Source organism: Pimephales promelas, chromosome 25, assembly GCF_988280905.1.
Source record: "Pimephales promelas chromosome 25, fPimPro1.hap1.1, whole genome shotgun sequence".
In the NCBI taxonomy this organism is placed as follows: domain Eukaryota; kingdom Metazoa; phylum Chordata; class Actinopteri; order Cypriniformes; family Leuciscidae; genus Pimephales; species Pimephales promelas.
This window is the reverse complement of record NC_142793.1, coordinates 10,141,771-10,156,423: the sequence shown is the minus strand read 5'-3', so window position 1 is coordinate 10,156,423 and position 14,653 is coordinate 10,141,771. Positions and strand designations below refer to the sequence as shown.

The 14,653-nt window shown below is 38.1% G+C and overlaps 1 protein-coding gene across 1 annotated transcript in view; it reads left to right on the top strand.

The window, feature by feature from the left end:
* Window positions 1-7,985: 7,985 nt before the first annotated feature.
* The window catches only part of osbpl5 (oxysterol binding protein-like 5), a 70,523-nt gene continuing 63,855 nt past the window's right edge, over window positions 7,986-14,653 (top strand). The window contains exon 1 of the mRNA XM_039663161.2: window positions 7,986-8,400. The gene's annotated coding sequence lies outside the window, so the exon portion shown is untranslated. The remainder of the gene's footprint in view (window positions 8,401-14,653) is intronic.

The following is a 14,653-nucleotide window of genomic DNA, read 5'->3' as shown; positions in this document are numbered from 1 at the left end:
ATTGGAAATGGGTATGGACATAATCAAATAAAGAAATAACATTATTAAAAAATCTAAACATTAACAAAATATACTCATTGACTAATTTTGTTATGAAGTACAGTTGTATGTTTGCATAGAATTCATTTTGAACGCTATATTACATGCTTTCAAAATCTGAGGTAAATTATTAGTTATCGGTTGTGGCACAGTGACCTATTTTTAACTAAAAATAAATAATGTGTATTCATAACCAGTGTAATTTCTTCATTCTGTCAGCCGCGACGTCGCAGAAATAGGAACCGTTTCTAAATTAGAAACTTTGCGTGTCGCCGTCGCGTCTGGTTAGGACAAAAACTCTGATTAACATGGAAAAGATACCTTTTATCGCGTGCCGCGGCGTCGCGTGTAGTTAGGACACGGTGTTACCCTTTACACGGGAACGCGGCGGTGGAGCGTTTTTAAGATTTCCACTCTGGAGGGTGGTTTCACTTTTTGGCGTTTTTAAGCCTCAAAAACGCAGTCGCCGTGTAAATGAAAGGCACATCCGATAAAATATTTTTACGTTTTCACCCGCGAGCGTTCTCGTGTAAACAGGGCCACAGACTTGGAATATATACACAGTTCTAACAAGACTAACAATGAACAGCTGGGAACAATGATTATGGAGAAGTCAAATGTGAAAGACACTGTGATAACGAGGACTTCTAGTGACAAACAAGGGAAACACAACCAGACACTGTGACAGATATAATGGGCTTGAGGTAGGGGCCCTATGTCCATGGTTTCCATATCTAAATTATTAACCCTCGGCTCCATCAGAAACCATCATCCTCGTGGCTCCACCGGTCTCCCTCATCCCACAGGCTCTTACTTGGTCAGGATCATCCTGCACCTTCAGCTCAGTCTTTCCCCCCGGCTCCACCTGCGTCCTCATTCCCTCCGCCTCAGTCTTCAGGAAGTTCCACCTCGGGATGTTGGTCCTCCAAATTGGTCTCCAGTGCCAGCAGTTTGCGTGGGCTCTTCGAGCTTTACATGGTTCTCCATCTCCTGTGGCAACAGGCTTGTCCAACTTCATGCAGCTCTGCGCAGACTGATCGGCAGCTGACTTGAACCAAAAAAAAAAAAATAATTGTATCCATCTTGAGACAGCGCAAACGCCACATGACTGAGACGTATGCCATCAAAGTACGCTGAGAGCGATTCAAAAGCAGCGGTTTCACAATTCGCCAGATTCACCACATGACAACAATCACGTGAGTTTCATATTTATTCTCACACCTTCAGTTCCACTGATGCTTACAATCACAGTTCGTTTTGTTCCAGGCGGACAGGAACATGACAAACACGTCTCCATCTTGAAACTCCTGAAGTTTTTTCCAGAAAAGTGTGGCATATGCATCAAGCGTTCAGCCAACAAACGTTCCGTCCTTCGGATGAGACATTAAACCGAGGTCCTGACTCTCTGTGGTCATTAAAAATCCCAGGATGTCCTTCGAAAAAGAGTTAGGGGTGTGACCCCGGCATCCTGGCCAAATTTGCCCCTTGGCCTCTGTCCATCATGGCCTCCTAATCATCCCCATTTACTGATTGGTTTCATCACTGTCTCCTCTCCACCAATAAGCTTCCCTTGAGGGCTGCCATTGTAGCAGACCTTCACCTGCTTTTAGGTTCCTCTTGGGACAGCTACTAGAAGACTTACAACTGTCAGACAGGTTACTCGCGTCACATCTTCGTCGTCAAGCTCAGTTTGAGCCTGTGCAGTTCACTCGGTCATCAGGAAGTGAGTGCTTCAAATTGACTTCACTTTTCTCTGTTGAAATCTATGGGGTCGCTGTGTCCATTTCTTTTACTGTATGGTATGTACATTTCAGAATCTCGGCAGAAGTAGTAGGTCATTCGGGGACTTGTCATCCAGGGAATAGAGGGAATGCATTGACACGTGACTTTCCCGCGTGACAACCCCCCTCAGCCTGACCGAGTGGCAAAAGATCTGCTGCTTGACTGGATTTAATAGGGGAAAACTGCGGAAATGCGACTAAATCGAACAATTTTATCAATTTAAACTAAATGTTGGACTCAATATAGTGTTCCTTACAACTTACTAAAGATCCAGTGATCCATGGATATTGACATGCAGCCGGGAATCGTGTTGCCTGACGTTTATGTTTGCCTGATTTCGACACAGGGGAAATAAAAGCAAGACCTAAACATAAAGCAAATTTGCCTGTGAACATTTTATATAAATATAATATGGGTAGGTCTAAATTCGGGTGATCACTTATATCAGTGTTATATAGCCTATATATATATATATATATATATATATATATATATATATCATATCGTCCAGCCCTAAAACTTTATACGTTTTTTGGTCAGTGTTTATTAAAAAAAACATCCAATAATGCAGAATATGCAATGATAAATATTTAATTGATATGCTGTTAATGTATATAACAATACAAAATATATGGGTAGGGTTTTATAGCTAAATTCAGCATATTGACACAAAATGATAACTGCAAATCCACCTTTCGCTGACTGGAGTCCAGCTGTTTTTGTGAATTGCAGCGATCCATTTGCTCCTCTTTAGTCTTTCCATAGCAGTCTGTACAAATATACCTCAGATGTTTTGTCAAATCTAGTTGTAGGCCTACAGTCAATCGCAAAGCTCTTTCCCACTTTATTTGTGTGTGTTGTGTTTGTTTTTCGCGGCATTCACGCTGAACACATATACAGCCGCTCAGTCTTTTTGCCACTCACTGTGAGGAACTGCAGGCACGCCGGCCGACGGTGACGTCACGCGCATTCCCTCTATACTATCTATTCGGATATACAACTCGGTTAGCATACTGTTTTCCACGTTGTGTTTTCCATCGGCCGGCAAAACACAAGCGCCACCCAGTGATGAGTCTATTGTTTGTCTTATCAGTGGATGTCAGAAATTGTAAGTTATCGTTCTGTTTATTTTTGACTATTTTTGTACATTTATATTTATGTAAGGGTCACTTATTATAATGTAAAGTGAAGTGCTACCTTTCTAAGGAACTTTTCACAGGAGGAGTAGACAAATGAAAGTACCAAATAGTTTACTCAGAACATATAGCCGGCATTTATTGAACATCAAACATCAACCAGTATGACCTTGTTTATCTTTTCTTTGTAATGTCCTTTTAGTTGTAAAAATCAGTAGGGATGCACCGAATATTCGGCCGCCGAAAAGACTTTTATCACCGAAACAATACGGCCGAAATGTTGTGATGACGCAAACAGAAACCGCGACCTGCACGTGCTTGTCTGAAGCAACATGTCTGCGGTGTGGACGTATTTCAGTGTATCTGAACCGCGCGCTGTCTGTGGAGACTCGCGCTGCGGAGGCAGGCGAAAGTAAACAAGGCAGCGCGAGTCTCCACAGACAGCGCGCGCACCGCTCCAAACGGTCGAGGCGTTTATACTTGACCCGCTCGCCGTTGTACTATTCCTTGGGACGACTCAAGTAACCGTCCTCTAACCATCAGGAATCGGTGAGAAGAAGAAAGATAAACACATGACAATGCTTATTTTTTTAGTAGGCTATTCCACCACCAATACAAAAATAATCATGTAAAACTCAGTAAACTTTGAGATTATTACTTGTGCCATTACAAAAAAATATGTATATGGGATTGGGAACTATGTATATGTATGTATAGAACTAAATTAATGCTCTCTTAAATATTTAAATACATTCACTAGACATGTTTCATTACGTTTCATGTACATTTGTATTAAACATGGACCATTGTTCATTTAAAAAGGCTTTTTATGCTATTGTATGCTAAATTTAACTAATTTAGACATGCAAACTGGGTGCTGGTTGGTTTGATGAGAAGTTTGCGCTCGGCTTTGTTTTTGAGAGAACATTTCATTTTAAAACCTTTCTGCAGGCCAGTAGATTATTATTTAGTGTACACATGAGTGGGGTCAAGTTAAACATTTTAGTTTGAATTTTATTTTATACTGTGCATTGTGCTAAATAAATATTTGCATAATTTGTAATTGATTTATTCTTTGAAAATGTGATATTAATATGCAATTGCAATGCCTTGATTTTAGTAAAGTTTGTACACAGTCATAGCCATAAATGCAATGATACTAATAATTCTTTCGGTGTTTCGGTTTTCGGCCTTGGTTTCCTCTTTTTCGGTTTTCGGTTTCGGCCAAGAATTTTCATTTCGGTGCATCCCTAAAAATCAGTGTTTCTCTTAGTTCTCAACTTTTTGTTTGTCTCTTAGGCCTACACAAGTTGAGAATAAAAAAAAAAACCTCAGAGCTCTGAATAACCTCAAAAAGAAAAGAAAATAAAGTCCATCTACCCGGGTAGTGTGTTTTTTGTTTTTAGTGGAGTGAAATCTCTTATCTGCACGATGCAATGCGGAAAAGATGAGTAGAAGCAGTTCGTGATGCAGGCAAGATGATCCTTCGCGCCCTCTGCTCTTCTACCTCACGTGTCCGATGGTGAATCGTCCAATGGAACTCCCTCTCAAAGCATGCATCCAACAAAAACCAACCTGCATAGCAGGGCAACATTCAATTATTCTCTCAATAATTTGTAAATTAACTAGTTCTGGAAATAGAACTCATATTCATGAACTCTAGTAGTTCAAATCCTTATTTTCAATTTGTACATTCACTACATTGATGAAACTCAAGCACTAGCATATCACGTGATAACATGGCTTCAACATAGTATGAAATAACTCATGTTCAACTCCGATTGGTATTTGTTTAGCTTAGAGTACATATCTCATCAATACATTTTCACACAATGCATTAAACAACTGAGTTACAGCAAACTAGAAAAAATAAAAACAACTTTTACATGCTTAACTCATTAATCGTATCTATCACGCCATGTCTGCTAGTAACACAAATGACGAGCATGTATACACTCACCGGAGAAAAATCACAAAAGTAGGTAAACTCGTTGTAATTTCGACCCTTTGCTCAGTTATTTCCGCCTTAAAAGTAGGTTTGGTGGGAAAAACACTTTTAACTTTTAAATATTCTTTTCTTTTAACTATTATTCCAAAATGGAAAGAGGGCTTCAGCTCTATCGTCCTGCTGTTCGCGGTTTCTGTCTTCTTCTCCGAGAGTCGGTGTATCAGCTTTCCTCTCTATGCAGTGCCACCACTGCCACCTACTGGACGAATATGGTGTGCAGGGAAAACACAACTAAAGCAATCAAGAAATCAGATACTAAACTAAAAATGTAATGAACTGCTAGTAAGCTATTTTCGAGTGGGTTACATTTATTTTATAGTATATATACAGTGGGGCCAAAAAGTATTTAGTCAGCCACTGATTGTGCAAGTTCTCCTACTTAGAATGATGAGAGAGGTCTGTAATTTTCATCGTAGGTACACTTCAACTATGAGAGACAAAATGAGGAAAAAAAAATCCAGGAAATCACATTGTAGGATTTTTAAAGAATTTATTTGTAAATTATGTTGGAAAATAAGTATTTGGTCACCCACAAACCAGCAACATTTCTGGCTCTCACACACTTGTAACTTCTTCTTTAAGAAGCTCTTCTGTCCTCCACTTGTTACCTGTATTATTGGCACCTGTTTGACCCGTTATCTGTATAAAAGACAGCTACCCACAGCCTCAAACAGTCCCACTCCAAACTCAACCATGGCCAAGACCAAAGAGTTGTCGAAGGACACCAGGAAGAAAATTGTAGACCTGCACCAGACTGGGAAGAGTGAAAAAATCAACTGTCGGAGCAATTGTAAGAAAATGGTAGACATACAAGACCACTGATAATCTCCCTCGATCTGGGGCTCCACACAAGATCTCATCCTGTGGGGTCAAAATCATCATGAGAACAGTGAGCAAAAAATCCCAGAACTGCACGGAGGGACCTGATGAATGACCTGCAGAGCTGGGACTAAAGTAACAAAGGCTACCATAAGTAACACACTACACCGAGAGGGACTCTAATCCTGCAGTGCCAGGCGTGTCCCCCTGCTTAAGGCAGTACATGTGCAGACCCATTTGAAGTTTGCCAGGGAGCATATGGATGATCCAGAAGAGGATTGGGAGAATATCGTGTGGTCAGATGAAACCAAAATGGAACTTTTTGTTAAAAACTCAACTCGTCATGTTTTTAGGGAAAAGAATGCAGAGTTACATACCTACTGTGAAGCATGGGGGAGGAAACATCATGCTTTGGGGCTGTTTTCTGCAAAGGGGACAGGAAAACTGATCCGTGTTGAGGGACGAATGAACAGGGCCATGTATCGTGAGATTTTAAGCCTAAACCTCCTTCCATCAGGGAGAGCCTTGAAGATGAAATGTGGTTGGATCTTCCAGCATGACAATGATCCCAAACACGCCACCCGGACAACGAAGGAGTGGCTCAATAAAAAGCATTTCATGGTCCTGGAGTGGCCTAGCCAGTCTCCAGACCTTAACCCCATAGAAAATGTGTGGAGGGAGTTGAAAGTCTGTATTGTCCCGAAACATCACAGCTCTAGAGGAGATCTGCATGGAGGAATGGGCCAAAATACCAGCTACAGTGTGTGCAAACCTGGGGAAGAATTACAGGAAACGTTTGACCTCTGTCATTGCCAACAAAGATTATGTTACAAAGTATTGAGTTGAACTTTTGTTATTGACCAAACACTTATTTTCCACCATAATTTACAAATAAATTCTTTAAAAATCCTACAGTGTGATTACCTGGATTTTTTTTTTTTTCATTTTGTCTCTCATATGAAGTGTACCTATGATGAAAATTTCAGACCTCTCTCTCTCATCATCACAATCAGTGGTTCAGTGACTAAATACTTTATATATATATTTATATATACTATATGCTGTAATATACTATATGCTGTTATATACTAGTTGTTGTTGTATGTATATTTATGCCTTATTGTAAATATGTACATAGATGGTTTATTCAAAGGGGAGGAGCTTGGGCTTTAAATGGGAGCCCTAAACCAATGTCAGTTGACCTGGTAAGCGAGCGTGCTGTTGTGCCGTGAGAAATTCTTTACTACCGTCTTTAGCCTACTTCTTGTCTAATTATTGAAGTTTTGCTTGTATATATTTATAATTTTATTTCTTATCTTTATTGTTTTTTTTTTCATGCATGTTTCTTGCACATTCATTGCACGTCACTAGAGGGCAGCCAAGCACTTTTCCTGTCATTACACATATGAGTAAAGTAATCAGAAATATCAAACAGACATTTTTACACACTGGGTTTTACCAGGAAACTCAGCTTGACCTTTTCCCCGTTGACTTCCTGAATTATGCATTATTGTGCTAAAAATATTGACACCTTTTGAGTTAATTCACATCAAATGACAGTGAGTGATTATTAATAATGCTGATAAATCAACCACTGATTTAGTTCCAGAAAAAATCCATCCATCCATCTATCCATCCTAAACTATCTTCATAACAGTTGTTCAGTTTATCAGATTATGTAAAAGTGTGTCCATACTTCATTTTCACTTTACTATTTAAATAAAATAAAAAATAAAAACAAAGGGGGAAATGAATTAATACAATTTTAATGAAACATCATATTGTGTTATAAATACTAAATACACATAATAAAAATACCATGTTCATTCAGAATAAAGTTGCTCTGAATATCAAATGCATGCAATCATTTGTTAAAGTAATGAAACATGCATCCTTTTACATCACATCTTAACTGTTTTGTAAACCAAAAAAGTAATAAAATTTGGTGTATTTGCATGCCCATTTTGATTTTTTTTTTTTTTTTGATGTCATGTTAAGTTGATGCTTGTTTATATGATGGATAAAAGAGGCATCATATAAATATTGAATAGACTCAACCTCAATAGAACAGATCTTAATATGCCTTTCTTCAATACTAAAGAGAAGCAGAACACGAATGTGAAAAGTTCTGCTGTGCAGAATGACGTCAGGCTTCATGAGGGTTAGATCCAGCACTCTGGCTGGTTAAGCGCCTCCTTTCCTTCAAAGGCATTTCCTTCCGTCCGCGCTCCCAGAATACAGCTGTACGCCAGCGGTTATGGCACACTATGGACCGCTATTTTATCTCTCCACCATCTTCTATCTCTTGAGGATGCAGGTGTGCGCGGTTAACTTTCAACTTCCAACTGTATCGCGTTTGGAAATCAGCGTTTCGAGCGGCCTTTCCACATTTTGAGACGGCACAAGGCGCGAGTGTTACTTTGTTTCGGGACAAACGCGTGCGTCTCACAGTTCCATTCCATGCAATATCCTGAATAACTGACGGTTGTTGAAGTGATAGGAACCCAATCAAACCCAAACCGACCCGTTCTCGATCCGAAATGAAGTCATTCGGATACGACTAGATCTCCTGCCACGTTTCTATCTTCGAGGGGTGAAGTTGCGCCTGCAACAGAGGTAAGATAAATCTGCGATAATATGATAGCCTAATATGACTTTATTACAGCTGAGGCTTTGAATCGGGATGGAACGATGGGCTGTTTAGCATAAATAACCACATTCGAGCATCACTTATTATTTGCATTTGGATGGGACTATGATTATTGATTTCCTCTCCGGCATCCATACATCCATCCCTAACCAGCACGAATCCCTTTAAATGTTCTGGCGCTGAATTATTCCGTTATATTTTTCTTCTCTGCGGTTGATGTGTTATTTAAAGTCGCCTATTGTCCATCCGTCCCCTCCCTTATTTAGACACTATTGAACAGAATCCTATTAGCCAAAAAAAAAAACACACACACTTGTCAGACATTCAAAATATGGAATTAATTTTGTATTACATTAAATATTCATATTTTAATATTAATATTGTTAAACAATCTCTAAATTGGTAATACATTTTTTTTTCATATTTTAACTTTAAAATAACAACAACAGTAATATTATAAAAAGTTGTTTATATTTCGCCTTTTTTGAATGCAGGTCGCTTTAGAGAGGATAGTTTCATATATAATTACATTTAGCAATATATACCTCTATAATATAAAAATGTGTTAATACAATGATAATGAATTGGGTTTTTTTTAATAAAAAATAATAATTAAGCAATAAGTGACTCTACTGGAGGGTGAATACTTTGCTGTCCAGTTTAATAATAATAAATAAAGAATAATGTGACAAATAATAAATTATGAAGCAATACTATTGTATTATGGTATATTGAAAATGTAGTCTTATTGTTAATTGTAAAATATTTTCATGATATGAAGAGTTCAGATGCAAAAGCCTCTAAGTGCCATTGGAAATTTTCTTCTAAAATGATCATTTTTATCAAGCTTATATTTTCAAGTTCAGTAATTTCACTTAAATGACAATTAATAGGTAATCCTCATTGCAATTTACGTGAAATTACTGAACTTAAATATACAAGCTTGATAAAAATGATCATTCTAGAAGAAAACTTCAAATGGCACTTAGAGGCTTTTGCATCTGAACTCTTCATATGTTATCACAACATTATTTCTTTTGTCAAATCAACTTAAATAATTTAAGTAGTTCGGATAACATAATATTTTAAGTTTCTGATGATTAAATCAATAACCTTCATTGTATTAACTCAATTTTTCCATTTCAATGAACTTAAATTTTTAAGGCAGCCAGGTTACCTCATTTTTTAAGTTAAACCAACAATATTTTTTTACAGTGTATTAATGCATCACTCTTTTTGCACATTAGAAATGTGTATTTGATACATAATTTACCCATGACCCTGTTGACATCAGCCAGAATTATTCCATTCCCAACAGCAGTGGGGTGTAAATATTGTGGTGACCTAATATGAGTTTGCTGATGTTTCTTGGATAAATATATCTGGATATAGGATATAGCACATTGCAGTTAAACCCTGATCAATCAAACGGCCGTCCACTAGTTGACATTCTCCAGTGACATGTTGGGAAGAGCAAACCAAGAATCAAGCTGCCCTAACAGCCCAGTGTTTGTTCTTTTTAATTTATTCGTACCCTCCCGTTCCAACTGTGTCGATTTTCTCGCCGATCGCTCTTTGTGAGAATCCCAGACAGCTGACTTCTGTGTTAGGGGGTCATTGACTGGTCAGTCTGCACTTCCTGTATTTTCAGCTGAGCTATTTACAATGTTTCTGATAACTAATGCTGTAGAGCTGTTTTTGTATTTTAACAGGGGAAAAAAACACAACTTAAAATGCACAGACTATTCCTTTTAAAGGGATAGTTCACTTTGAAATTAATTTTTGGTATGTTTCAGCTTACCTCAAGGGCATCCAAGATGTAGGTGTCTTTGTTTCCACAGTATTTTCAATTTTGATATTTTTAGGTTAACCCGTTGTTGTCTGTAAGTCATATAATGGATGTTTATGGTCACCACCTCAAAGAGCATGCACAGAGAAGTCCAAATTAAACATGATTTAATGACTCGTAAATGTAAGTACACATTGATGGTCTAAGACACGAAACGAGCGGTTTGTGTGAGAAAACAAACAGTATTTATATCGTTTTTACCTCTTGTAATCACAGCCACGTCCATTATATTCTGAGGGCGAGGGCGCTTTGAGCAACCAAAGCCCCGGAAGTGATCTCTCGCGCGTGTACGTCACTCATTGTTAACACAGAGATTTCAGAAGTGTTATCCGTCACTGTAAAGATCTAAACATATTTAGATATACAGGAAATTAAAATGGAAGATGATTTCGATATATCAACAGACAACGCTGATTTTTTATTTTTTTTTAAGACCCTGTGCCTTCAGATCACTTGGATGTGGCTGTGGTTACAAGAGGTAAAAACAATATAAATACTATTCATTTTCGTACACAAACGAATTCGTTTTCTCGTTTCATGTCTTAGGCCATCAATGTGTACTTACATTTACGAGTCATTAAATTATGTTTAATTTGGACTTCTCTGTGCATGCTCTTTGAGGTGGTGACCATAGACCTCCATTATATGACTGACAGACAAGAACAGTTTGACCTAAAAATATCAAAATTGAAAATACTGTGGAAACAAAGATGTCTACATCTTGGATGCCCTTGAGGTAAGCTAAAACATACCAAAAATTAATTAATAAGTCAATTCTCCCGAAAAGAATAAACACTGTGGCTTTGTAGTACTATCACATATTATAGTTTTGGAGTACAATATTGGCCAATAGGGTCAGTTTGGGGTGGGGCTATTTGTTGTTTCGACCAATGGCAGTTGAATTGTGTACTCCGTGAACACTTCAATTCCTGGTGGATAAAATGAACAAGACCAAATTTAAATAATAAATAAAAAGTCCCAACCTACATGGTTTCTTTGTTGAATATATCCTGTTTCCCTTGGAAATAGCCTATGTCATGTTGTGAAGATAAAAAGGTTTGGAAATGTGGGTTCCAAAGATTGTCGCATTATTTATTTTAGCATCATGACAAAGATTTTAACAGAGCTCTATGTTAATTAGGTTGGAGCTGCAACATTCCTGTAGTGCTAAACTCTTCATATTTAGCCTCTCGTCCACAAGTACCACGGTCCAATAGGAACTGCTGATTACTCATGCTTGGCTCATGCTTGAAGCCTTGAAATATGGCCAAGTTGTGTTTTTACATGTGAGTGGGCTATGATTTTTTTTTTTTTAAACGTTGTTAACCGTTTATAAACCGTTGATGTTGCACTTAGGGATGCATTGATGTAGAAATGATGGCTGATAATACTAGATTTTTTATTATATATTTTTTTATTATGATAATTACTAGATGCTTATTTTTATTTCTCAGGTTACAAAATGTGTGTTATTATGTTTTAACATTAAGTGCAAAGAAAACTTTGCATTATCCACTTATTAATTGGCATGTAAACCTTAAAGTCGGCATGAAATGGAAGTTGCGGTCTTCTTTTCTTCCCTATTGTGATGCAAGTGTAACTGCTTCTCGAATGAGAATTTTTTTTTGTAATTTTACATGAATTAAAATACACAAAGACGTTCATGGTTAAATAATTTATAAAAAAAAAAACCCTGCAATGTTCATTTTTTATTTATTTTAATTTTAATTTTTTTTTTTTTAATTGACCAATTTGATTTCGTGGTGACTTTGAAAGCTATTTTTACTGAACTGGGTTTAGAACTGAACTTCGATCTAATTTGGCGTAGAATGTTTTTGAGAGACGTAGCCCATATGTAAATTGATGGGCAAAAATCTAGATTTGCTAATCAGGTATTGACAGCTGACACAAGTGAACACATTTATAGACCAATATTGTGACAGATGCACTGTACTATTATTTCGTATTATCGGGTGAGACTTTTGGTACTGCGGTGCACCATAATTTGCCATTTCATGTATGTCAGGTGGTGTAAAGGTAAGGAAGATTTTCATTCTGGAGAGCATGTGATTGGACAAAAATTTGGACACACCCATGAGTACAGGATGAGTCATCAGTAATTTGATCTCTTTTTTCCAAAAGACTCAATTTTAAATGTGTATTTTAGACCAAGTTTTGATCATTTTAATCAATACACTTATAGGAATGCAGTCAATGCACCGAAATTTCAGATACTGAAAATTTGGTTTTGATCCGAAGTGGTTTTAGAGGGCCGAAATCAGTGGCTGTAAAGCCCGGAACACACCAAGCCGACGCCGACGAACCAGCGCTAATGAAAGCCGACTGTGTTGTCGCCTCTCGTCCGCTATCATCGGGGTAAAAAGCTGCACTTGAACACACCGAGAGAACTACAACCGACTGTCAGCTAGAATGTGCGTTCTGCGCCTGCGTGTAATGAGCCAACTGTCTATTTCTGCGGATATATTAGTCTATATTCGTCATTCAAAAAGGAAAACCGACGCTGCCGGCTGCAGACACACATAACGTAAACAAAGCAGCGCGTGCTTACCGTTTTGAATATCAGTCCTGCTAAACACTTTCTTTATTCCACTCCACTCACGTTAAAATTGAAATATTCGCCAAGGAACTCTCAGGTAAGAAGACGTAACATAAGAACAGCCTTCTATCTTTACCGTTTTGACTTCTTTGCTTGCTGTTTTGCATTTATTCTCGTGCACCGACTCTTTCAGCCAATCAGAGTTCTCTCTTTCCCCAACGGCCCGGCGCCGATTCAACATGTCGAATCGGGCGAAACAAAGCCGACGAGGACTATTTTCAGCCGACGGCACGGAACAGTGCGGAACACACCTAGGAAACTTAGTCGGCCGACGCACAAAAACTGCCCGACGGCCGACCGCTGGCTTGGTTGGCTTCCGGGCTTAACAGACGTTTAATTAGCGGTTCTCCGATGGCGTGTTCAGTATCTGTTCCATGCACACAACGTGGATAAGCTACAACATTTAAACATATTCATTTCTCAATTTTAATCGTAATGATATGGATTTTTAAATATAAAATCTTTTAGTCTGTGCTACTGTTGATGCATGAACAAAACCTCACTAAACATTCGTTGTGCGCCTGTTATACTGTAGTCGCGAAACGCTTGTCTGTCAATATTGAGAAATTCAAACAATAAATGTTGTTCTGGCACTCTTTAAAGGTGCAGTGTGTTATTTATCAAAGTCGTTACTGAGCATCATTGATATTTGAAATCAACTCAAACAAACGCAGCTTTCTCTTTATTGCTCCGCCTCCAAAGCTCACCCACCAAATCGTAAGCACCCTGCTCCGAGGCGGTCTCGAACCCCGATCGCTGGAGTGTGAAGCGAGTGCACTAACAAAGACGCTAAACAGTAAACACTGCATTCTAGAGTGGATGTCTATTCATTATTACAAAATAATGCTTCACGAAAATAAAGCGAAAATGATGAGATGAACGAACAACAAGGAACCAGAAAAAAATGAACATACATACACAAGAGTAAACACAAACAAGTTTGCTCCAGACAAACAATGACACTCAAAACCAGTGTTACTCAGGTGTGGAGCATTGTCGCACACTCACACACTCATTGACACATGAGATATCGCAGGCGCATCACCAGGTTAGCTTATTGACAAGGCAAAACGTGCTGATGTTGTGCATCCCTACTAAGTTTTTAAATGTTAGGAAAATGCTAATGCTAAAGGATTATCTCAAGATTTATAGCATTGTTTGGACTGTTGTGTTGTTATTGTAGCGCAATATAATGTCCTTAAGTTTTCTGTTTGACAACATCCAAGAGGCATTTGAAAATCTGTGAAGATGTTTGTTGTGGAACTGCCGGCCTTATTTCCTTAAAAGCATCCGCTTCACCTAATCCAATACTGTCTGCTTTGTTAGGAAAATACAAAGAGTATTGCTTGGCAATGGAGAATGAAGAATGTTTTTTTGTTTAAATATATGTCAGTCTCTTATACCAATAGTTTACAAAGTGTATCAGTGGTCCAATATTTACAGGCCATGGAAGTCCACTACTTGAGGCTATCTAGTTATCTACTGTCTAGCATCCAAACATATGGTCACAACAAGCCTGTTTGATATTCAAATTGAATGTGATTTACTCTAGATGTTGCATTGCTCTGGAAAGTTTTTGAAGAAGCAAAAGGTCACCCTACTGTGTTATGCATTGTAAGTGGGCAGATGTGAATCCGACTTTCTCCCACACTTAGAATCCAAAGATAATAGTTTTCTGCCTCTGTCATCCTTCATTCATCTCTTACTAAATCCGTTGATATGGCGCAATTTTTCCAGCTTCCTTTCAGAAAAA